The 23,143-nt window shown below is 41.4% G+C and overlaps 1 long non-coding RNA gene across 2 annotated transcripts; it reads right to left on the reverse strand.

Annotated features, from left to right (window-relative positions):
* Positions 1-665: 665 nt before the first annotated feature.
* On the reverse strand, positions 666-22,922 carry wipf3. Of its 2 annotated transcripts, XR_004576280.1 has the most exons (9): positions 22,487-22,922; positions 12,745-12,838; positions 10,562-10,712; positions 5,821-5,988; positions 4,988-5,647; positions 4,856-4,948; positions 3,950-4,087; positions 2,429-2,533; positions 666-2,182 (listed from the first exon to the last, which is right to left on the reverse strand). It is a non-coding gene; the product is annotated as a WAS/WASL interacting protein family member 3 (long non-coding RNA). The 2 variants fall into 2 exon arrangements; XR_003782322.2 differs by lacking the exons at positions 4,856-4,948; positions 22,487-22,922 and adding an exon at positions 18,451-19,317.
* Between the last annotated feature and the right edge of the window lie 221 nt (positions 22,923-23,143).

Consider the following 23,143-nt stretch of genomic DNA (forward strand, 5'->3'; position numbering starts at 1 on the left):
GACATTCACACTGGTTCTGTTGGTTAGGACCCCATGACATTCACACTGGTTCTGTTGGTTAGGACCCCATGACATTCACACTGGTTCTGTTGGATAGGACCCCATGACATTCACACTGGTTCTGTTGGTTAGGACCCCATGACATTCACACTGGTTCTGTTGGACAGGAACCCATGAAATTCACACTGGTTCTGTTGGTTAGGACCCCATGACATTCACACTGGTTCTGTTGGAAAGGACCCCATGACATTCACACTGGTTCTGTTGGAAAGGACCCTGTAATATTCCCTTGGCTCAATCGACAATCAACACAAGCCTTGATCAGGAATTATCCATTGACTTAAAAGTAAAACATTGTTTGTCTGAAGCCAAAACATACACATGAAACTCAAACAAGCATCACAAAGCTACATTTGCCCCATGAATTAGCATATTGTTTTTCCATGAGCAGGTTTTAGGATTTCTTGATGTACTGTACTTCAAACAATATGTACTCATGTTGGATGGGTTGATTTGAATTCAAGCCTTCTGTTAGTCCAGGTTTAATGGTTATATTCATAGGAGACACAGGGCCAACCTCACAGACGCTTACGGGAAAGGTACTACAGGACAATGCAAAAACATAGAGAAATGAGAGAAGTGAAAAACAACAACAACAATTACAATCTTGATGCTCACAAAAAGGTATCCAATTTATTAACTAGTCATTCAATCATGTACTACATGACTAGTTTCATTTCTTATTTTAAAATGATTCTTGAGACCTTATCTATCTGATCTGTTTCAGTATTCAAGTAGCCCAGAAATATGGGTTTATGCACAGTAGAAACCATACATAATGTTTAGAAGCAGTTTAATAAAACATCTCCCTAATATTCCAGAACAAAATTATCCCTGCTGAGAATGTCTCATCACTATGGTCCACCAGGAGGCGCTGTTTTTCAGTGATGTACTGTACTCATGAATGGACCCAGGAGTTTTAGCCTCTAATATAGTAGACTATGATAGCCTGTTGGGATCCAGTGCTTTATATAAGGCAATCATGAACAACTCTTGATAGTACACAATAAACAATATTTCTGATTGTATGATGTAGTATAACAGAAATCTAAGAATTGCATCACATAGCTTTCTCCATATTAAAATGGTAGGTAGTTCAATACTAGTGTCATAATGTCTTCAATAGTGAGATAGGATTGTTATGTTTAGTGGGTTGCAAGTCATTGAGAACAGATTCAGACCATACTGCATCCTAACATTCCCCCTGCATTACACATTTCCAGTGCATTTTCCTGTTTCTCTCATCATTTAATGGTTTCATTTTCATCTCTGAGTTGGTGGGGTGGGGGGAGCATAAAGATATTAACACAAAGTTGATTTTAAGGTAGTGTTTTACATGAAAGATGTGATTGGGAAGAAGGACATTATATTAAAATAATATTTTTATTTAAATCTTAAAATGTTATGTAGTGTGGTACTGAATCTGACCTACTGTTCTTTTAGTAAAAAGGCTAATCAATATTTCGCCACTTTCATATCCAATAAAGTATCAAGTGTATGAAAATATATTTAAAAAAAATATTGACGGAACCATAAGACAACCATAAAACCATAAAACAACCATAAGACAACCATAAAACAACCATATTTACATTGTGATAGTCTACTTGTCAATGTTCATAGAGGATCCATGATTGTTTCAAACTATTTGGTGATACAGTCCAGTCAGCATTCAAATTAACTGTAATACACTTTAAAAAAATAACATCTTCAAATACCACCACAGATTTCTTCACCTCTTCAGCAGTAACAGTGGACACAAACACTGAGTGAGACAGAGAGTGTGTGGATATCGTCTCTGGAAGACTGGGAGGGGTGAAAGACAGAGGGTGTAGGCAGATTGTGGACAGCACTCCACATTCAAAACATTCCACACTGGAGAAGGTTGGAGGTCACATATCCAGTACTGGGTGTGACACTGTATTGTATTCACAACACACACACACACACACACACAAGGACTCTGTTGTCCATTAGTCCATGGGCCTTCGGGACTGATGAGAACGAGGAAGAGGCCGATAGGGCCAAATGCTGAATCGGTGTGTGGGAGTGTGGAAGATCAGAACAGGATCCAGGTTGTTTCACCGCATGTGTGTCTGTAGCCCTGGAGGTTTGGGTTGGACTGGGGGAGCAGGAAGTAGGGATGGGGAGCAGGAAGTAGGGATGGGGAACAGGAAGTAGGGATGGGGAGCAGGAAGTAGGGATGGGGAACAGGAAGTAGGGATGGGGAGAAGGAAGTAGGGATGGGGAGTGGAAGGAAGGGAGGGGACAGAAAAGAAAATCAGACGAGTAGGAACATGAAGACAATAGCTTCCTGACCCGTACAGTGGAAGGTCCACACCCACATTCCCATGCTCCGAAAGCCCACCTCCTCTGTCCTCTTTGCTGGGATACGTGCGTGGAAAGGATCTGAACACCTCGGGGGGGGGGAGGTCTTCTATGGAGTGGAACTGAAACTTGGACTCAAAGTCATCTGAAAGACCAGGGTGGAAAAGGTTAACACAGCAAACGAACGGACACACAGTTCTCAACTTCAACAAACCGTCATTGCTACGCAATTCAGCCTCATTCCCCCAAATCACAGTGACAAAGAGAAAAATGACACAATGTAATGATTATCAAAAAATCTAACAGTCACACATATACAGATTTCCTGTTCCCAAATATTTCATTACATCCATGCTCACACTACACACTCCTAATCCCAGACCTCGACAAGGTCTCAGGATTTCACCCTGATCACCAAAGATTAATCTGGAAATGCAACATCTTAAAAAACACATACACATAAAGGTTATAAACCCAGACACCCAGACACCCAGACACTCAGACACCCAGACACCCAAACATACAGACACTCAGACACCCAGACACAGACACCCAGACACAGACACTCAGACACCCAGACACTCAGACACCCAGACACCCAGACACCCAGACACTCAGACACTCAGACACCCAGACACCCAGACTCTCAGACACCCAGACACTCAGACACCCAGACACTCAGACACTCAGACACTCAGACACTCAGACACCCAGACACCCAGACACTCAGACACCCAGACACCCAGACTCTCAGACACCCAGACACCCAGACACTCAGACACTCAGACACCCAAACATACAGACACTCAGACACCCAGACACTCAGACACCCAGACACCCAGACACACAGACACTCAGACACCCAGACACACAGACACCCAGACACACAGACACTCAGACACCCAGACACCCAGACACCCAGACACTCAGACACCCAGACACCCAGACACCCAGACACTCAGACACCCAGACACCCAGACACTCAGACACCCAGACACTCAGACACCCAGACACTCAGACACTCAGACACACAGACACACAGACACCCAGACACTCAGACACCCAGACACCCAGACACCCAGACACCCAGACACCCAGACACTCAGACACCCAGACACCCAGACACTCAGACACCCAGACACACAGACACCCAGACACCCAGACACTCAGACACCCAGACACCCAGACACACAGACACTCAGACACCCAGACACACAGACACACAGACACACAGACACACAGACACCCAGACACTCAGACACTCAGACACCCAGACACTCAGACACCCAGACACCCAGACACCCAGACACTCAGACACCCAGACACCCAGACACCCAGACACCCAGACACTCAGACACCCAGACACCCAGACACCCAGACACCCAGACACCCAGACACTCAGACACCCAGACACCCAGACACCCAGACACTCAGACACCCAGACACTCAGACACCCAGACACTCAGACACCCAGACACACAGACACACAGACACCCAAACATACAGACACCCAGACACTCAGACAGCCAGACACTGAACACCTGAATGCTGTGGGTCTCACCCAGGCTGTGTAGACTGTGTCCATTCTTCATTAAGGAAGGGGGGGGGGGGGGAGGAGGGGGAGGGATCCGACTGGTCAGCTCAGTGGATGGGGATCGGGCCGGGGGCGCGGGTGGAGGGGCCAATGACCTCCCCACACCTGTTGGGAAAGTAAACAGAATGTCAGGACCCCTCCCCAAACACACACACTGAACTGTCTGTCAGAATGTCAAGACCCCCCCCCCACACACACACACACTGAACTGTCTGTCAAAATGTCAGGACCCCCCCACACACACACACACTGAACTGTCTGTCAGAATGTCAGTACCATCACAATGTAACCCCTATTACAACCAAGGACAGTACCTGCACTCCTGTAACCCCTATTACAACCAAGGACAGTACCATCACAATGTAACCCCTATTACAACCAAGGACAGTACCATCACAATGTAACACCTATTACCACCAAGGACAGTACCATCACAATGTAACCCCTATTACAACCAAGGACAGTACCATCACAATGTAACCCCTATTACCACCAAGGACAGTACCATCACAATGTAACCCCTATTACAACCAAGGACAGTACCTGCACTCCTGTAACCCCTATTACAACCAAGGACAGTACCATCACAATGTAACCCCTATTACAACCAAGGACAGTACCATCACAATGTAACACCTATTACCACCAAGGACAGTACCATCACAATGTAACCCCTATTACAACCAAGGACAGTACCATCACAATGTAACCCCTATTACCACCAAGGACAGTACCATCACAATGTAACCCCTATTACAACCAAGGACAGTACCAGCACTCCTGTAACCCCTATTACCACCAAGGACAGTACCATCACAATGTAACCCCTATTACAACCAAGGACAGTACCAGCACTCCTGTAACCCCTATTACCACCAAGGACAGTACCAGCACTCCTGTAACCCCTATTACAACCAAGGACAGTACCAGCACTCCTGTAACCCTTATTACCACCAAGGACAGTACCAGCCCTCCTGTAACCCCTATTACAACCAAGGACAGTACCAGCACTCCTGGGGACGGCTGGCGGTCTTCTGCTGGGGGCGGCACAGGGATAAGATGGAGGTAGAGGGGGCACCGGGGGCCTTGTGGTTGGGGGTGGCCCTGGGGGGATCTTGGGTGGTGGAGGGTGTAGAGTGGACGAGCAGCTGGGGGTAAAGGAATCAGGGGGAGCTGGAGGGGGGGAGAGAGGACTGGGGAAGAAGAACCTAGATTCATAAGTAGAGGAGGAGAGGATGGGAGGAGGAGGAGGCAGAGGGAAGAAGGACCCAGAGTAGCGGTTGGGGAGAGAGGAGGAGGGCGTTGAGGGGGGAGGTGGGGGAGGAGGGGTGGAGGGCTGGGTTAAAGGTTGAGGCTGCTGGATTGGCAGCCATGTTGGCTTGGTGGTTTGGGTAGGGGGGGGCGGGGGAGGTTTGCTGCTGGGGCGTTCATGGAAGGAGGGAGGGAGGGGGGGGGGGATAGAGGGGGCAGTAATAAGGGGCGGTGGTTTGATGTGAGAGGGGGAGGAGGGGGCTGAGGCTGTGTGGGCAGGTCGGTGGGCAGGGCTTTCTCTCTCTGTCGGCCAATGGGAAGGCAAGGATGGGTCAGGGGTGTGGCCGTTTTCTGTTGATGCGGATGGTGGGTTCCACTGTGGCTTCAGTCCAGCTGAAGAGCTAGAGCGAGAAACTGACACACACACAGCACATAATATACAGTAAACCAACAGTTCAAGACATAAAGTAGATGGTGAGAAAGAAATAAGAGAGAGGCAAGAAGGAAAAGCAGGCAGACAGACTGACAAACAAAAGAGGAAGACACCCACAGACAGACATTATACTCATCCATCCACACTAACCTACCTGTCTTCTTCCCTGTGTTGTCTCTCTGTCCAGCAGGTCTAAGTGTGGGGAACCCCCCAGTAAACAGCCCACCTAGAGAGGGCCTGGCAGCCTCCACACCTGCCCCAGATACTCCCTGGGTAGAGCCACCACTGCCAGACACATCTCCATCCCCACTGGCCTTGGGCTCTAGAAGGAAACACCAAACCAGTCAATATGTTCTATGTTGTAACAATGTAACACTAAACCAGTCAATATGTTCTATGTTGTAACAATGTGACACTAAACCAGTCAATATGTTCTATGTTGTAACAATGTAACACTAAACCAGTCAGTATGTTCTATGTTGTAACAATGTGACACTAAACCAGTCAATATGTTCTATGTTGTAACAATGTGACACTAAACCAGTCAATATGTTCTATGTTGTAACAATGTAACACTAAACCAGTCAATATGTTCTATGTTGTAACAATGTGACACTAAACCAGTCAATATGTTCTATGTTGTAACAATGTAACACTAAACCAGTCAATATGTTTTATGTTGTAACAATGTGACACTAAATGAGTCAATATGTTTTATGATGTCACCATGTGACACCAAAGAAGTGAATATGATTCATGATGTCACCGTGTGACACCAAATTAGTCAATATGTATTATGCTGCAATAGAGTTGTATTTTTCAGCCTGTTTCTCTTTAAAGATAATTGTGTTTCAGCCCACATTTCTTTAACAGAGAGAATTCTGTATTTCAGACAGGGTTTCTTTAATATAGATAATTGTGTGTTTCAGACAGGGTTTCTTTAATATAGATAATTGTGCTTTTCAGACAGGGTTTCTTTAATATAGATAATTGTGTGTTTCAGACAGTGTTTCTTTAATATAGATAATTGTGTGTTTCAGAGAGTATTTCTTTCATATAAACAATTGTGTGTTTCAGAGAGTATTTCTTTAATATAGATAATTGTGTGTTTCAGAGAGTATTTCTTTCATATAAATAATTGTGTGTTTCAGAGAGTATGTCTTTAATATAGATAATATTGTGGTTCAGACACTGTTTCTATTAATATAGATAATTGTGTGTTTCAGAGAGTATTTCTTTAATATAGATAATTGTGTGTTTTGGACAGTGTTTCATTAATATGGACAACTGTTTTTCCCACAGTAGTTTCCTGCTCAGTCTGTCCTTATCTGTTGTTGGGCATTCTTTCCTGAAGTGTATGAAATTGTGAATGTATTCTCTGTGTGTGGGTGTCACTGAGAATAACCTTCAGCTCATAACGTGAACTCATCCACCGTTTTGTAAACTATCTGACCCTGTTCCTGTTCTGCTTCCCCTGGTTTCTATCTGTGTTCTTACTGTTCCTGTCCTGCTTCCCCTGGTTTCTATCTGTGTTCTTACTGTTCCTGTCCTGCTTCCCCTGGTTTCTATCTGTGTTCTTACTGTTCCTGTTATGCTTCCCCTGGTTTCTATCTGTGTTCTTACTGTTCCTGTCCTGCTTCCCCTGGTTTCTATCTGTGTTCTTACTGTTCCTGTCCTGCTTCCCCTGGTTTCTATCTGTGTTCTTAATGTTCCTGTCCTGCTTCCCCTGGTTTCTATCTGTGTTCTTAATGTTCCTGTCCTCCTTCCCCTGGTTTCTATCTGTGTTCTTACTGTTCCTGTCCTGCTTCCCCTGGTTTCTATCTGTGTTCTTACTGTTCCTGTCCTGCTTCCCCTGGTTTCTATCTGTGTTCTTACTGTTCCTGTTATGCTTCCCCTGGTTTCTATCTGTGTTCTTACTGTTCCTGTCCTGCTTCCCCTGGTTTCTATCTGTGTTCTTACTGTTCCTGTCCTGCTTCCCCTGGTTTCTATCTGTGTTCTTAATGTTCCTGTCCTGCTTCCCCTGGTTTCTATCTGTGTTCTTAATGTTCCTGTCCTCCTTCCCCTGGTTTCTATCTGTGTTCTTACTGTTCCTGTCCTGCTTCCCCTGGTTTCTATCTGTGTTCTTACTGTTCCTGTCCTGCTTCCCCTGGTTTCTATCTATCTGTATCTCTGTCCCATCTGTCTTTTTCCGTCCTCTTTCTCTCCCCCACCTCTTTACTTTCCCTACATTTCTATCTCCCTCCCTGACCCAAGCAAACACAATTTTGAGAATCCCATTTTCCATCAGCAGATTTTCTATAGATGATAATACTATCAGCAAACTGTCTGTTGATAAGCAACTGCTTGCTAAGGTTAGGGTTATGTTTAGAATAAGTTTTAGGGAAAAAGTTAAGGTTTGGGTTAAGGTTAAGTTTAGGGTTAGAATAAATGTTAAGGTTATGGTTAGTAGATAGTTAGGTAAAATATTTTTGATCGTCAGTAGATAACCTGTAGATCTACAGAAACATTTTTGTGACACTCAAAATTAGGGATGGCCTTGGTAAATCGAATATCCGAACATTATAAAATTAGTATTTGAATACCTTTTAGCATTTGAATAATTATGAGAGTAGTTGGAGGTAAAAAAAAATTCAAATTTTTCCATCAAAAGTGGAAAATTTCTGATATAATTTATCTTTGTCTCCTTCTTTTACATCACAAAAACCTGGCATTTTTACAGGGGTGTGTAGACTTTTTATATACACTGTTGATGACGATAACTGATATTTCCGTCAAGTGAAAAGACAAGAGACTGTGGAAGCCTCTTCTCTTTTACTGCCCAAGGGGTTGTGACCTAGCCAATATTACCTTAAAAAGCATACACAGATGCATACTTCAAAGATCTACCAGAAATAGTTGCAATATAACCACAAACAGTTTTCTTTTAAGCTTACTATAATGTAGCTACAGAAGGTTGTATCCAGCGAAGTATTTGTCTATCCTGAATACATCCTAATGCATAATTTGTTTTGTGCAATTTCATTTCATGGCACAACAACATTTGTTTTTCTTTCATTCGTGAAAGACCCTGATACAATAACTATAAATATCTGACTTTTTGGTCTAATGAGAGAATCATGGAAATCCGTCCTCTTTTACTGTGAAAGGGGTTGTGAGCTGATGTATATTAGGCTACCCGAAAAAGCATGCATGGTTGCGTACTTCGCAAATCCCCCAGAAATAGTCTGAATATAACCATAAACAATTTTAGGCTTACTATAATGTAGCTTCTGAAGGTTTTGGCTAGTTTTTGTCTATCCTAAACAAATCCTAATGAATAATTTGCTTTGAATGCAGAGAGGCTCAAACACTGTTCCCCTGAGTAAGAGTCTGCGTCTCTAACCACTCTGCTATTTACCAAGGGGTAGTCACTCACTCACTCACTCACTCTGTAAGAGACATTCGCTTTAGTCGGATGGATCCGCTTACTTGGTCCAGCAAAATAAGCTTTCCATGTGTCATGAATTCTAATATTTGTGAAGCTGTCAATGATAAAATAATAAGCAAAAAAGGTAGGCCATGTGACTCTGCGATCTGCTGCAGTCTCCTTTCATTTGGCACTCAAAACTGGAAAAATGGCTAGCAACTGCTGCTCGTATCATCACCAGAACATCTATTAATCACATCACTCCTGTTCTTCAGCAGTTAGAATGGATCCCAGTAAAATACTGGATTGATTTTAAGATTCTGCTCCTCACCTTCAAGCCCAATCACAACCTCACTCATCTGTACCTCACTGTACCTCCTTCATATCAACATACACACCCGTACTCTCAGGTCTTCTCCTTCTATTCACCTCACTGTACCTCCTTCATATCAACATACCCACCCGTATTCTCAGGTCTCCTTCTATTCACCTCACTGTACCTCCTGCCGTTTGACCACTATGGGGTTTAGAGCCTTCATCCGCTCTGCCCCTCGCCTCAACTCTGTTTCCATTTTCAAAACCCGTCTGAAAACTCATCTTTTCACCCTGGCATATCCAACATGATCACTTTTCATCTGCTTTTAGCATTGTTCTGTTTGTTGATATCTTTATTGTGATTTGTGTCTTGTATGGTGAACTTGAGTGCTTAGAAAGGCACCTAAAAATAAAATGTTTTATTATTATTATTTAAGTTGATGACTAAAATCATGTGAATTGTAAAATATGCAATGTCAAGCTAGTGTACCACAAGACCACCAGCTTTGTCACCGGACAGACAAACGCAGACCCTCATCACCTCATTTTCGGCACCTGATTTGCCCATACGCTCCACCTGGCCATCAGTGACGGCTTTAAAGAGGCCAGGGAGAGTCTGGTGGTGGAAGGTTGGTGACCCGTTTCCATCACAGCACTTTTGTGACAGGAGGGTCTAAAAATCAGGAGCAGCTAAATCTGCCTTTACACAAGCTCATTATGTACTGTCCAACATGTTGGCACTCGGATCTGTGATGTGTTTTTGAGCGGCTCCATGAGTAGAGATGGGTAAGTGGCAGTGACCCTGCCACACAGGACCATCACTAAGCTGAGTGATGCCAGGACCCTGTAGCTCACAGATGACAACTGGCAAACTATCGGGGCATCCTGCCCACACTCCAGTCTCTAGTGCACAACTACAGCCCTGTGCAGCGAGACCCATGTGTGCATCAACTTGGAGCACCCTGTGACACACAGCCTCCTGACAAGGCACCTAATACCAAACTCTGCAAAGTCACGAAATGATTGGGAGTTGAAAAAAGCAGTGGCAACCTCGCTGAGAAAGCGTGTAGTCCCAGACACCTTAACTGATCCGGGTAAATGTTTAATATTTGAATGGATGCTATTAGCAATTAATAAGTGTGTTCAATGTGTGTGCACATGAGTGTGTACTCACTATCAAAGATGGGGGCACTACGGTCGTTGGTCTGTGCAACCTTCTTTAACCTCGCTCCTTTCTGGATGTCTGCCAGCAGGGCGCTCCTTCCTCCTCCTCCTCCTCCTCCAGCCCTTACATTACTCTGGAGATTAGAAGGTTCTGTCCAGGACTAGGAGAAAAACAGAGAGAGTGAGATGCTGAAAGAACAGAATTGTTCCTGGTCAGGTCACATGGCTACGGCCAGATCTACAGCTCACATCACAGACACAGCACCAGGGTATATTGGCAAGATACCATCAAAGCTTCCTTATTGCTAACAACAACAACATAATAACATGATATAGATGTCACTGGTTATGGTGAATAACAAGATATAGATATGACTGGTCATAGTGATTAACATGATATAGATGTCACTGGTTATGGTGAATAACATGATATAGATGTCACTGGTCATAGTGAATAACATGATATAGATGTCTCTGGATATAGTGAATGACATGATATAGGTGTCTCTGGTTATTGTGAATAACATGATATAGATGTCTCTGGTTATAGTGAATAACATGATTTAGACGTCTCTGGTTATAGTGAATAACATGATATAGATTTGTCTCTGGTTATATTGAATAGCATGATATAGATGTCTCTGGTTATAGTGAATAACATGATTTAGACGTCTCTGGTTATAGTGAATAACATGATATAGATGTCTCTGGTTATATTGAATAGCATGATATAGATGTCTCTGGTTATAGTGAATAACATGATATAGATCTCTGGTTATATTGAATAGAATGATATAGATCTCTCTGGTTATAGTGAATGACATGATATAGATGTCTCTGGTTATATTGAATAGCATGATATAGATGTCACTGGTTATAGTGAATAACATGATATAAATCTATCTGGTTATAGTGAATAACATGATATAGATAGTTTCAAGTTTCAAGATTTATTTGTCAAATGCACCAAAAAACACAGCATCATCCTGCACAATGAAATTATTGTGACACCTGACAACTACTTAGTGAGAGTCAAGAAGAATATAGAAGCAAAACTATAGCTAGACAGAAAATAAAATTTAAATAAATTGAAAAATAAAATAAAGCAACAATAAACACCCATCAGCCATAACATTATGACCACTGACAGGTGAAGTGAACAACACTGATCATTTCGTTATCATGGCACCTGTCAGTGGGTGGGATATATTAGGCAGCAAGTGAACATTCTGTTGATGTGTCAGAATCAGGAAAAATGGGCAAGCGTAAGAATCTGAGAGACTTTAAGGGACAAATGTGGGTCCTGCCATTCATGTGGATGTTACTTTCACACGTTCTACCTACCTAAACATTGTTGCAGGTCATGTTTACCCTTTCATGGCAACAGTATTCCCTGATGGCATTGGTCTCTTTCAGCAGGATAATGCGCTCTGCCACAAAGCAAAAATGTTCCAGGAATGGTTTGAGGAACACAACAACGAGTTCAAGGTGTTGACTTGGCCTCCAAATTCCCCAGATCTCAATCCAATCCACCATCTGTGGGATGTGCTGGACAAACAAGTCCGATCCATGGAGGCCCCACCTTCCAACTTACAGGACAAAGGATCTCCTGTTAACGTTTTGGTGCCAGATACCACAGCACACCTTCAGAGGTCTAGTGGAGTCCATGCCTCGATGGTCAGGGCTGTTTTGGTGGCAAAAGGAGGACCTACACAATATTAGGCAGGGGGTCATAATGTAATGGCTGATCTGTCTATATTACTGCCATACTTGCCATTTCTACAATATTCAATCCTACTACCAATATTGCTGCTTGTTTACAGTACTCTTTTTAAACTGCTGCTATGTACAGTGTTATGTACATTATTGCTCTATCCTCTTGCTATATTGTTTTGCTGTGTGTACATTTTTTCTTCTTAATTCTCACTACGTAGTTGCAGTGTGCTATGTAACCATTCATAAGCTTATTGCACTAATATTTATTTATAATATTCAATAAGTTTTACCAATTGCTGCTAGTTCACACTGTTATATATGTACTGTCTGAAAGTCAAAGAGGTACTCGTGGTATAAAGGCCAGAGAAAAGCTGGATCCACACATGTGTGTTACTTTGAGGCTGTGTGTGTGTGTAACTGTACCTCAAATGAATAATGCAAATACCAGCCAGGTGGTTGAGTGTGTGTGTGCCTTACCTGTGGAGGGAGGGCAGTGCAAGGGGGTGGGGGAGGAGGGGGCACAGGAGGGGGAGGAGGAGGGACAGGCATGTCTGGCCACAGGATCTCAGGCCTGTAGAACACAGAACAGAATCTCAGGCCTGCCGAACACAGAACAGAATCTCAGGCCTGCCAAACACAACAGAATCAGAAGTGTACGGCATGTCGGCAACAAAGCTGATACCTTTGTGGTTGGCAACCAACATAGAGATGATAAGTGCTGAGGTAGCTTCATTACAACTACAGGCTTGTGACTTGTGTTCTGACGTCCTGACAAATGACACTCACCTGGGTGAACCAATCACAAAGTTCCATAGAGGCGATGTACATTTTGTTAGGTAGCTGATGCACATCCTCTTTAGAAGTTGATGCACATCCGGTTAGGTAGTTGATGCACATCCTCTTTAGAAGTTGATGCACATCCGGTTAGGTAGTTGATGCACATCCCCTTTAGAAGTTGATGCACATCCGGTTAGGTAGTTGATGCACATCCTCTTTAGAAGTTGATGGACATCCTATTAGGTAGTTGATGCACATCCTCTTTAGAAGTTGATGCACATCCTATTAGGTAGTTGATGCACATCCTCTTTAGAAGTTGATGCACATCCGGTTAGGTAGTTGATGCACATCCTCTTTAGAAGTTGATGCACATCCGGTTAGGTAGTTGATGCACATCCTCTTTAGAAGTTGATGCACATCCTATTAGGTAGTTGATGCACATCCTCTTTAGAAGTTGATGCACATCCTATTAGGTAGTTGATGCACATCCTCTTTAGAAGTTGATGCACATCCGGTTAGGTAGTTGATGCACATCCTCTTTAGAAGTTGATGCACATCCGGTTAGGTAGTTGATGCACATCCTCTTTAGAAGTTGATGCACATCCGGTTAGGTAGTTGATGCACATCCTTTTTAGAAGTTGATGCACATCCTATTAGGTAGTTGATGCACATCCTCTTTAGAAGTTGATGCACATCCGGTTAGGTAGTTGATGCACATCCTCTTTAGAAGTTGATGCACATCCTATTAGGTAGTTGATGCACATCCTCTTTAGAAGTTGATGCACATCCTATTAGGTAGTTGATGCACATCCTCTTTAGAAGTTGATGCACATCCGGTTAGGTAGTTGATGCACATCCTCTTTAGAAGTTGATGCACATCCGGTTAGGTAGTTGATGCACATCCTCTTTAGAAGTTGATGCACATCCGGTTAGGTAGTTGATGCACATCCTTTTTAGAAGTTGATGCACATCCTATTAGGTAGTTGATGCACATCCTCTTTAGAAGTTGATGCACATCCGGTTAGGTAGTTGATGCACATCCTCTTTAGAAGTTGATGCACATCCTATTAGGTAGTTGATGCACATCCTCTTTAGAAGTTGATGCACATCCTATTAGGTAGTTGATGCACATCCTCTTTAGAAGTTGATGCACATCCGGTTAGGTAGTTGATGCACATCCTCTTTAGAAGTTGATGCACATCCTATTAGGTAGTTGATGCACATCCTCTTTAGAAGTTGATGCACATCCGGTTAGGTAGTTGATGCACATCCGGTTAGGTAGTTGATGCACATACTCTTTAGAAGTTGATGCACATCCGGTTAGGTAGTTGATGCACATCTTGTTATGTAGTTGATGCACATCCGATTAGGTAGCATTCCAATCCCTCTCACTTCTCTCAATTCCCAATCTACACCAATGAGCCACATTAAAAGCATATGCTGACAAAAATGGGATGAACACCAGTTTGTAGAAAAGGGGACCCTATTAACATTGCCCCATTACTTTTCAAGAAAGATATTGCGGACCCTACATGAAATGGATATATATACCAACAAAAAAATTATGACGGCCTGTTTATTATTTGTTTTACTTGCTTGATTACATAGTTAAAACTGCCAATTGTATTTGCATTTGCCTCATCGCACAACTATTCATTTTCCACTTATACATACACATACATAAATCCTTGGACATTTTCTGCCCTCCTCTATTTGCCTTCATGCCTCATTTAGAATTGCCATATTCACAGTTTTTGCCTTCATTGGACATCTATACATTCCACTTGTAACATACATATACTTAATACTTGTACATTTCCTGACCTCTTCTTCTATTTGCACTTCTGATTAGATGCTAACTGCATTTCGTTGTACTGTACTCGTACTGTTCAATGACAATACGATTGATTTTATTTATTTGTATTTATGTTTTTCCCATGACAGCCAATTACATTAACCAGAGTCTTTTCTGTCCAGTACCTTTCCTTAACTTAGATCTGTGCAACTACTTTCTCTGGGATTATGTCAAAAAAAATGTTGATCCAACATGAATGCCATTGTTCATTTTCTCGAAGCAGCCAACCTGAGCCGACCCCATTCCTCTCCGGACAGGAAGTGCTTTCACCATGAGACGCAGCAAACAGGAAGTTACGAACAGAGAAATCTTTCCTCTCCAGAGAAATTAGATCCTCCTACCCACAACACTCATCAGTTGTGTGAGTGTGGGTAATCACTTTCCACAGCATGCCCCAAAAAGGAGGTTTTCACAAGTGACAGAGGGAGAGATGGATAGGGGCAGAAAAAAAGCCTAAGATTCCTATGATCACAACACACAATGTTACTGGATTGGTTGAAAAATACTGAAGATAACCTGCTGCCTTTGACACAATAGATCACTCCCTTCTCTTAGAGAGACTGGAAACCTATACTGGGCTATGTGGACATGTTCTAGCCTGGTTTAAATCTTATTTATCTGAAAGATATCAGTTCGAATGTGTGGATGGCATGTCCTCTGACAAATCAAATGTCTGTTTTGGTGTTCGTCAAGGCTCGGTTCTGGGCCCATTATTGTTATTACTATATATGCTGCCTCTGGGTGATGTAATCCGGAATCACAATGTCAACTTTCACTGTTATGCTGAAGACACACAGTTATATATTTCAATGTAAGCATGCGTTTCAGATACTAGGAAGTGGATGACGGAGAACCTTGATGGTTGTATGGTCGTAGCCCAAAAAAATTCAATTTTATATGTTCTCCTTTGATGAACATATAAAATATCTCAAGAGCTACTTTTTTGATCTTCGGAAAATTGCAAAACTCTGAAACTTTTTATAGAAAAACGAATCCATGCTTTCGTTACTTCTAGATTAGATTACTGTAATGCTCTTCTCTCCGGTTACCCTGATAAATCAATAAATAAACTTCAATTAGTGCTGAACACGCTGTTAGAATCCTAACTAGAATTAAAACATTTGAACACATTACTCCTGTACTAGCCTCTTTACATTGGCTGCCTGTTAGGGTTAGGGCTGATTTTAAGGTTTTATTGTTAACCTATAAATCAATACATGGACTTGCTCCTTCTTACCTTGCTGAAATGATCCAGCCATATATACCTACACGTAACCTACGATTGCAAGATGCAGGCCTTTTAATTGTACCTAAAATTTCTAAACAAACAGCTGGAGGCAGGGCCTTTTCTCATAGAGCTCCACTACTGTGGAAGGATCTACCATTTTAGGTTAGAAATGCAAACTCTGTCCAAACTTTCGAGTGTCTACTAAAGACTCATCTCTACAGCACAGTTTATAATTAGGTGTAGCCTGGCCCAGGGGCGTGAAGGTGACCAGTAGGCTTAATACTGTCCACCCTTGCTGTCTTGCCAGGTGGGCTCTCCATTTAAACATAGGAGGACATGAGGTCTTGGCCCACACCTCACAAGTACCAGGCTTTAAAGACTTGTTGCTGCCCCTGTCCAAAATCCTCTTGGTTGTGTTACAGATCAAGACGATACCTGACGATTCCAGCTGCTGCTCCGCTGACCCCCCCGCCCCCCAGTTGTCCGTGTCCTTGTCAATCTAGTCATGCTTTTGACCTGGAATATGTTTTATAGACTCTGGACACAGCCCAGATGTAAGAAGGGCTTTATAAATACATCTTATGGATTGTTTGATAACCTCCTCAACATATACATATTTTTAAGACTTTCTTGAGTCAGTATGAGACCAGCCACCCAGACAGCTGATGAACAGTGGTCACATCCCCTTCTACCAGTATTCATGACGGTTAGTGGCCAGCGTTGCAATAAGGGACACAACCAGCCAAACTAGTCAATGCTTCATGCATTTAATGCAAAAATTATTGTAACAGTAATGGCAAACCAAAAAAAAGTTATTATATAATCATAACCGAACCGATAAAAACCGATGAAACCGATGAAAAAACATGAATCGCACAGCCCTTATGCTTATTATCTGTGTGTGTGTTAATGCATGTGTGTGTGTGTGTGTGTATGTGTGTGCATCTGTGTTAATGCATATGTGTGTGTGTGTGTGTACATGTGTGTGTATGTGCATGTGTGTGTGTGTGTACGTGTGTGTAGGTGTATGTGTGTGTTAATGCACATGTGTGTGTGTTTGTTTGTGTGTGTGTTTGTGTGTGTATGTGTATGTGTATGTGTAACTCTGTATGAGAGGAGTCTCACAAGAGTTAAACAATGACCTCTGTTGTCTAGGAACTAACTAGCAGTCAGACATAAATGCCTCTACAACCATGGAAAGAAATTCTGCAAAATGTATCAGCCAACATGAATGTCTCAAGCACACTGGGCCTCATTCACCAATATCTTCCTACATTGTTTCTTAAATATCTTCTTGAGAAAGGTCCTAAGAAAGGTCTATGTCAGATTCATGACATGTTCTTAAATGGCAGAATTGTTCTCACCTATGTTATTATAATGATGAATCCCATTATAATGATGAATCCCACTTGCACACTATATAGTAGGGCCTGTGCCTCATTCGTAATGCGAGAAGATTAGTAGGTCTCAAACCAAAGTACGCTGAAAATAGTATGCCAAAAGTTCCTGGATGGTCTACTATTTTGGGTGGATTTTCGAAGTATGCATCTGTGCATGCTTTTTGGGGTGATATTGACCACAAACCCTTGTGCAGTGGTCAATTGAGCAGTGGGGTAATATTGACCACAAACCCTTGTGCAGTAAAAGAGCAGAGGTTTCCACGATCTCTCTCGTCTTTTCACTTGACAAAAAGGTCAGTTATTGTCACCTATGCTGATAGTTATTGCATCAATGAAATTCATGTATGAATGAAAAACAAACGCTGTTCTGCCATCTAGCATGGGCTCAATTCTTATGACTATTCCAAGTAGTAAGATACTATTACAGGTTTGTAAGATATTAAATATTAAAACAGCCAGTGGCAAAAGCCATACAGTTAATATATGCTATTTGTGATGGAAGCAAACTTCATGAGAAGCTTAATGGTGTCTAGCTAAATATTCAATCTTGGCATGAAAAAACGATCTAGTGTTGAGATAACATTTTATGACGAAGTAGTATAAAACGCAATAACTAATTATTTGGCACAAACATGTCACCACTCAAATGTGTACTAGAGTGTGCAGAAATGCCAAATAAGAAAATATTTTTTTGGAATATTTAAGAAGGAATTTCTTCTTAAGAACGATTGGTGAATGAATACTTTTTAAGAATACTCGTTTTTGGAACTAGATTTCTTTCTAGTATAAAAGAAAACACGTTTTTCACGCAAGAACATTCATGATTGTAGGCTGAATTCTTGTATTCTGTCACATTTATTGAGACACTTCCCAAGAATTTGCCTCCAGCAATATAGTAAATTCTAGTACCAGAAATTAAAAACCTTTTAACAGCTGCCACAAGCACCCATGTCTCTTCCTCGTCTCCTTTTTCTTTTATTTCTCTGTCTTTCTCTTCCTTTATTATTTCTTCTCCTTTCTTTTTTGCTGGTTCTTCTGCTTCTTTCTTGACACTCGTTAAGCCCGCATTTCTTCTTTCATACCTTAACCCAAGACTGTTTTGCAGAAACATGTTTAGAAAACAGATCAAGAACTTGCAGAATTTGGTGCCAAATTGAATTCTTTGTTGAGACTCTTGGTTGGAATATTAAACTTTAAAAAAATAAAAAATCAGCAATGTTTTTATTGTTGATCACACACAGAGCCTTCCATCCATGTTTTACGATGGATGTTTTGAATGTTCCAGGATGTCCTCAAAGAGCAGAGAAAAGCAGAGTGAGCGAAAAGGATCAGTGTGTCCCTCACTGCTTCAGACATATGTCTGTTGAAATTAGCCTGCTTAGCAACAGTCAAATAACATCCAGAACAGAACCTGACTGTTAACAATGTTCAGCCCAAATGTGAGACATGACGTTTCCCTAATTTGATTTTAACTGACATGAATACCAGAATGTGAGCATTGTGTTTGTGTTTCTCTGACTGTTACTGTGTTTGTGTTCCTGTGTGTGTGTTTCTGTGTGTGTGTGTGTGTGTTAGAGTTGTGTGTATATGTGTGTTTTTCTGTGTGTGTGTGTGTGAGACAGCTGGCATATAGTCCCCTGATGGTATTTCCATCCTCATATCTGTGTCAAGCAGCTTTAAAATGGAGCTGACATACTACTTCCCAAATGGTGCCCTTTGACCTATATAGAATGGAGTTTCTGCTATAGAAATCCTTTGGCATGCTACCTTAATGTTGTTTATTTTTTGGTTTAACCTAAATATATTATATTATTATTATTGTTAAGGATGGAAAAATACTTTTGGTTTTACAGAATAATCTGAGAATTACCCCTCACTGTGCCAGACACAGTGGTTTGTAACCTTTTTCGGTTACTGTAGCACAAACCAAATTTTGCTCTGTCCAGAGTACCCCACAATTACCCTGTAATGTGAATTGTACCAGTAAGCCAATGGTTTTATGAGTTCCCTGTACCCAGTGATGAAACGGTAAAAAAAGGTGGGTAAACTATGGATTTCTCCGGATAGTTTTCATACGACAAATCATTCATGAATATAATCGAAAATACATTACATTTTTTAAAAGTATCAATGAATTGCATTTCATGCAAGTTTACTAAAAAGCAAGGCCTAGTGTAGGTAATTAATCAGGTTATTAATTTAAAAAAAATCTGGACTGAACACACACAAACATACTAACTGGTGGAGTTCAATGGATTAGATACAAATATTTAGGCCTTTAACATCAAAACATATCAATTAATGAACACTAATAAACAACTCACCTCTCTCCTCTCTGCATCACTGTGCTCTCTCTTCCCCCACTGTTCTTTACTCTCTGGGCGGCAATGTTTTAAATAATTATTTATTGGCATGATAAATATATTTACTGAATGAAGTATTTTAGTCGATATTGGGGATTTACAAAAATTGCTAATTTTCAGTCTCTCACACATAGCTAGCCAGTTTACTGGTAGTAACCGAAGGGGTCCTGGCCCTCCTGGCTGGGAACACTACCACCTGAACATAGTGAAACTGCTTTTGCCATTTAGTGGTGAACGTGAATCTTGTGGCTAAATCAACTAACTTCCTGTTAAAGGGATAATTTTGTTATAATATGCTAAGCAAATCCATGGAAATAAACTGGCATAAAAAGTATGTCCTTCTTAGCACTTTAGTTATTGTTTCACTACGCAATTTAGCTTCTTAGCTTTGTTTTGTACTGCGCAATTTGAGGTGCTAAAATAATTTATTTTACAATAATTAATGTTTAATGTTCAATATTTTATTTACCTTGTTGCACTACTCTCTTTGTACTACTGGACTCTGACATTGCTTTGCAAAGTCTGATAAGGACGTTTTCAGTTGGTACATGTACTTGTCTACCTCAGGAACCTCATTTCTGCTTTCCCTGCATTTCAGTTGCACCTGCCACCTTGCACCTTCAATTTGCCTGCACTGCACATTCAGAATTGCCATTTTTACTTGCATTTGTCTTCAATGCACATCTATACATCCCACTTGTAATATGCATTGTTCATAATTGTTTCACTTGTACATTTTCTGCCCTCTTCTATTTGCACTTCTGGTTAGATGCTATAACTGCATTTTGTTGTACTGTACTTGTACTGTTCAATGACAATAAAGTTGAATCTAATCTAATCTAACCAATGTTTGATTTATATATAGGACATCTTGTGATGTAATTGTTTTTGGGCAAACATATATATTTTTTAATCTGTTCTTTATAATGATCATATGTTTGTTTGTGAACGAATATCGATGGTGTGTAACAGATATTTTCTTTAAGGCAGGATGCTGAGTGTTCTCAGATAAACCCACTCTGGGTTTGGAACAACCCTGTGAGATCAGAAGACGAGACACCTAGCTATTTTGACAGGCCTTTGACAGATAACAATAATAATAATAATAATAATTATTATTATTATTGCTTTTATCTGCTTTTGTCAATAATCCATAGGCCACTGCTTCCTGCTGCCATTATATTAAATGTAATGTGATAACATTATGATGTGTACAGCTGTACCTTCCTAAAGAGAAGATATACCTAACATTATGATGTGTACAGCTGTACCGTCCTAAAGAGAAGATCTACATAACATTATGATGTGTACAGCTGTACCTTCCTAAAGAGAAGATCTACATAACATGATGATGTGTACAGCTGTACCTTCCTAAAGAGAAGATCTACATAACATTATGATGTGTACAGCTGTACCTTCCTAAAGAGAAGATCTACATAACATTATGATGTGTACAGCTGTACCTTCATAGTGCCTCCATTATTTGAGGATTGTAAACTGTCTGCTGAACTTCATAACTTTGCTACACAAACCACCTAAGCCCCTTTCTAATCTAGAGAACCCCTCTTATATAGTGAACTACATTTAAACAGAGGCCATAGTGAAATTAGTGACAGCCGATGTTTCCTTGAATAAGACTACAGTTGTCCAAGAAAGTCACAGCAAGTGCGTGTAAGTGAGAGTTAAATAATCAAAATGTCTGTATGTAAAGAAACCAACTAGACAATAGCCTGTGTAGTCTGTAGGTAGACTAACGTACCCTCTGGTTCATTTCATAAGGAGCCCAAATTACACAATTTCCCTATGGGCCCATGTGAAAAGTAGCATACTGCAATACTGCCTATAGTGAATGAGTCATTTGGGACGGTTCCCTAGTTACAGCCCAAGGTAAGAAGACCAGCTGCTGACACAACCACAACCCCCCCCCCCCCCCCCCCCCCACACACACACACACACACATACAAAAACACACAGTGAGGCCAAAGCATGCCTATTGCAACACCGATTAATCGCCTTATTAGCTCCAATAAGTGCATTAGATGCGTTTGGGCTTTCCTTCACGGTTTTTGAGGGACAGCCTATGCTCCAGCATCAAGTGACAAAAAATATTTGCAATTGCATACACATTCAAACCGTAGCCTATCAGGATATTCTTGTTTAGCCTACTTCTAGAAGGCGCAACCCGTTACCGTATATTTTAAGTAGAATGAACACGTTTTAACACACATTTTGAGGAACCGTAGCCTGTCAGGATATACCTGTTGACTTTGGGCCGAAACCAGTTATATTCAAATGTAAATCTTCCCTTTAACTAACTGTAACTAACCCATCATGCGGAAGGCAGGTGTCATGTTGCTATAGCAACAACCTACTACGTCCGTAAAACATTATACATGTTATTTTCAAAGCCTTTGCTTGAGACACAAACTATTCTGCTTACTTCTGAATGCGAGGCTTTTGGGACTTTGCGCTCAAATTAATCATTAACATGCAACGGTCAACTAAAAGGAACAATCAAATACATTATGCCTATAATAGAGTCATTACAGTCGTTATATTTTCAAAATAACATTTTGAAGGATCACGGCCAACGTACCTTATTAACAGGTAGAATTTCTTCTGTAGCCCGATTATTGAGTTCCGAGTTGGAGCGCAGCACACTGACCCTGGAGATATACAGTTACTGACGTCGCATTCAAGTACTATAATTAGTCCGGCGACAGAGTTGTTTTCACTCAGTTTGTTGACAGCCAGTTCTGTCCGTAGTCCGTTAAACAGTTGGTCAATCCAGACAAAAAAAAATATTTTGAAGTTGGCTGCTGTCTCACAACTCCAAATGTCTCATTAACAGGCAAAAGTAGACGCAAAAAAAGAACCAAAAAGCGTTTAACTAGGTAGGCTATGTAGTTTAAAGTATCTTTTTGTTTTTAGCTGTGGTTTACATGTAGGCTAATATCTTCTCATCCTACAATGTGTTGAACTCAGAATAGTTACACCGACGTAAACTACAGTACACAACGCGAAGCCACACCTTGTCGCCCCCAGAATCCAAAGCCCTCCGGAAGGGCAACAAATATCCAAAGACCCCCCCCCTACATCTACATGTCCAAGTTATATTCCCACCCATGCCACCTGTCATTGTAAGACAGCAGGTTATGGGTGGAAAGACGTTTAGGCTGATATGGGGCTATTTGGCTTGGGTATTTGCTGTCCCTTTGCATTACTTATTACCCAAATTACCCCCTCAGACAAG

The sequence above is a fragment of the Esox lucius genome, chromosome 10 (genome assembly GCF_011004845.1).
Source record: "Esox lucius isolate fEsoLuc1 chromosome 10, fEsoLuc1.pri, whole genome shotgun sequence".
In the NCBI taxonomy this organism is placed as follows: domain Eukaryota; kingdom Metazoa; phylum Chordata; class Actinopteri; order Esociformes; family Esocidae; genus Esox; species Esox lucius.